Below are 3,618 nucleotides of genomic sequence, written 5' to 3'. Positions count from 1 at the left end.
AGATTCTGGAATCTAATTTCATAATAATGAAAGTGGTAACAGAAATATACATCAGTATTGTTTAATTTGCAACAGGATCAAAAGAAATTCCGGTGTGCTACACACACACACACAAACACACACCAGACTCACTAACAGGAAACAGGAAAAATCCAAATGGGAATTTGATGAAATGACTCCATCAACATGTATAATAGACTCTTGGGGATAGACTTCCAGAAGAATTTACTGTACTTTTAACCAAACATGATGGGATGGAACAGCACAACATCCTAAATCACTGGATGCCTCCTTGCCAAATTATGAAGAATATAAAGATACCAAATTTCTACCCAAATCCTTCCAACAAGAGTTACTCACATAGAAATGGTTAAGACTTATCCTATCAACAATGTGCTGAGCTGTAAATACTGAGGTCTTAAGGAAATAGTATGTTGTGGTAGAAAGTGCACTTGAATGGAAAGCCTGAAGTCCTGGGTTCAAGCCCTGGCATTTCAACTAATTTCCTGAATGACCTCACTGAGCTTCAGTTTCCTCATCACTAAAATGAGGTGATTAGGCTAGTTAATCTCTCAGATTTCCTTCAAGTTGACTTAAATAGTGAAGACCTGGAATCCCAAGGATTGGGATCATCTTGGCTCAGTTTAAGATTGGCTGCTCTTTAATCCAGTTTTCAAGTCTCTTAGTGAGTGACTCCACTAATAAAACAATATGCCCCAGTGATGTTATTGTAAAGGAGAAAGAGTGTCTGGTTATTCTGGGAAGTTTCTAGTTGCATTGTTTGTGATGTTAAAAAGGATGCTGAAAGACACTTTTGTGCCTTGCAATTGGGGAATACATGGATGTACTAAAACTATGATGCACAAGAGTCAGAATATTGGGATGGGCCACATGAAATGATAGCTGTGAGGATGTGACAATGATTAGTTGAATGAATGAAGCATCTATTAAGTGATCATTATATACAACACTTTGTGCTGTGTGCTACAAATAAGAAAGTAAAAATAATCCCTACTTCCAAGAAGCTCCCATTTTAATGGAGGAAACATGTATGGGGGATTTTAGGTATAAGTAAAATAGAAATGACCTATGGTCTTTAGCATACAGAGATAAAGGTGATGGCAATGTCTTTTCTTTTCTTTTTCTTTTTTTTCTCCGTGGCATCCACTTTCTATTCATAAGGAAAAAGCTACAGTCCATCTTTTAAATTTTTTTTTGAAAAATTCCTGACATTACAGAACTAAATTGAAATGTATTAATATTCCACTCTTACATTTCAATGACAAAAACAGAAAAAAATTCATGAGCCCCCCCCCCAAAAAAAAAACAAATACAAACCAAAAAAATCCAAAAACAAAACAAAAAAAAACCAGGGAGAAGCTTATAAAACTAAATATGGTCCTCAGTGCTAAAGGCTGAACAGAGAAAGGAATTTAAAAGCTGTATTTAAAAAAACCACAAGTGGATGATAAAAGTTGTGTAGAAACAAAATCTACAAACTGTTTACAACCTGCAATCACTGACAGTTCAGAAACTACACAGATGGATCGTGGGTGGTGAACAGCAGAAGGGGGTTATGGGTGAGTCTGCATTGTTCTAGCTGCTCCCCATGCCACCCATCTCCAAGGAAAGCCTGACATTGATTAGTACTGTGCCAGGCTAATGCTGGCAGCAGATCTAGTGATGGTCACCTGCCTATCAGCAGATCCTTCCACTGGATTGGCAATTTTGATCTAAGCCCCAGACATCTGACGAATCTCATTGATTTTGGCGCCTTTGACGCCAGATTATGCAGCCAATTAAGTCATTTGGAATGGTGAGTTCATGAGAAGTACTCTGAGCAGATGCATCCAAACTACTGAATCCAGTGTTGCCATGCATCATGGGAAAGTGAGACTGTTGCATTACCAACTGGTGCAGCTTGGTCAAATCTGGTTGTGGAATGGCATACTGTCCTTGAATGGCATAGGCCTGACCACCTGCAAAGATGACTGGAGAGCTGGAAGGCTTGGGCCGGTAAGGGATGGTCATGCCCTTCAGGGGAGACTCCAACATGACCACTTAGATCTGTTTTACACACTCAATGATAGATTGAGGGATGCCAGCAATAGTGATGGCCTGCTCAGTTGAGTTTGGTAGCATATCCCCTGCCACCTGGACCTGAGCCCCTGTACTCTCTCTTGTTTCCTTGATCTTGCATCCTCCTTTTCCAATGAGAGAGTCACACTGGCTAGCAGGGACCACAAGCCTCAGGGTGACTGGGGGTCTACTGGCAGCTGTACTATTGGTCATAGAGCTGCTGATGTCCTCTTCCAGTTTGTCAATAACCATTGCAAAGGCTTTAAAGATGGCATTGGTGGGTCCAGCCAGAGTAATTATTCTCTCAGGACAATTCCCTTCTGAGATGTTGATACGCGCACCACTTTCTTCACGCATCTTCTTAACCAATTCTCCTTTCTTTCCAATAATGCTTCCAACTTCCTTTCTATACATAAGTAGCCGGATGATGAGAGTGACATTTAATCCACCTTCAATCACACCCGTGTCCATGTCGAGCGGTGTTCTGGGGATTTGGACTTTGTAAAGTGGTCACATCTTTGGTCACTGGTGGGAGTGGAAGCCAAAAACTTCGGCCGCGAGGTGAGTGAGGGGAAAAGGTGGAGCGGGAGGGAAAGGGAAGGGCGGGAGGCCAGGGGCGGAATAATAGGGGTGGGAGGGAAGGCGAGGTGGCACCCATGGGCGGGCGGTCTGGGGGCAATGTCTTTTCTTAAAATATTATCTCCACTGGTTTGTGATGTTGGTATAAGATGTTGGTCTATGCCTAGTTTCTGCCTTGCTATTTTCCAGTTTTCTCAGAAGTTTTTATTAAGTAGTGATTTCTTATCCCAGAAACCAGAGTCTTTGGGTTTATCAAACTACTGTTTACTGATTACTACTGATTACTGAAGTCATCCATTACTGTGTCTTTTGTGCCTAACCTATTCACTGATCTACTACTCTATTTCTTAGCCAGTACCTAGTAGTTTTTATGATTGCTGCTTTAAAATAAAGTTTTAGATCTGGTACGACTAGGCCACCTTCCTTTGCATTTCCTTTCATTAATTTCCTTGATATTCTAGAACTTTTGTTCTAACTAATGAATTTTGTTATTATATTTTCCTAGGTCTATAAAATAATTTTTGGTAGTTTAATTGGTATGGCAGTGAATAAGTAAATTAATTTAGGTAGAATTGTCATTTTATTATCCTGGCCTACCCACAAGCAACTGATGTTTTATCAATTATTTAGATCTGACTTTGTGTGAAAAGTGTTTTGTAATTGTGCTCATATAGTTCTGGGCTTTGTCTTGGCATGTAGACCACCAAATATTTTATGTCAACAATAACTTTAAATGGAATTTCTCTATCTCTTGCTTTTGGGCTTTGTTAATAATATAGAGAAATGCCAATGATTTGTGTGAGTTCATTTTATATCCTGCAACTTTGTTGAAGTTGTTTATTATTTCAAGTAGTTTTTTTACTTGATTCTCTAGGATTCTCCAAGTATACCACCATATCATGCAAAGCATATCATTCAAAGATTCTCCAAGTATACCACCACTCTGCAAAGAGTGATAGC

The 3,618-nt window shown here is 39.6% G+C and overlaps 1 pseudogene; it reads right to left on the bottom strand.

The window, feature by feature from the left end:
- Positions 1 to 1,192: 1,192 nt before the first annotated feature.
- Positions 1,193 to 2,704, bottom strand: LOC138175173 (poly(rC)-binding protein 2 pseudogene; annotated as a pseudogene).
- Between the last annotated feature and the right edge of the window lie 914 nt (positions 2,705 to 3,618).

The sequence above is a fragment of the Petaurus breviceps genome, unplaced genomic scaffold, assembly GCF_028583685.1.
Source record: "Petaurus breviceps papuanus isolate PSGF00001 unplaced genomic scaffold, PetGlider_PUasm1.0 76, whole genome shotgun sequence".
Classification (NCBI taxonomy): domain Eukaryota; kingdom Metazoa; phylum Chordata; class Mammalia; order Diprotodontia; family Petauridae; genus Petaurus; species Petaurus breviceps.
This window is presented reverse-complemented; position numbering and strand designations above follow the sequence as displayed.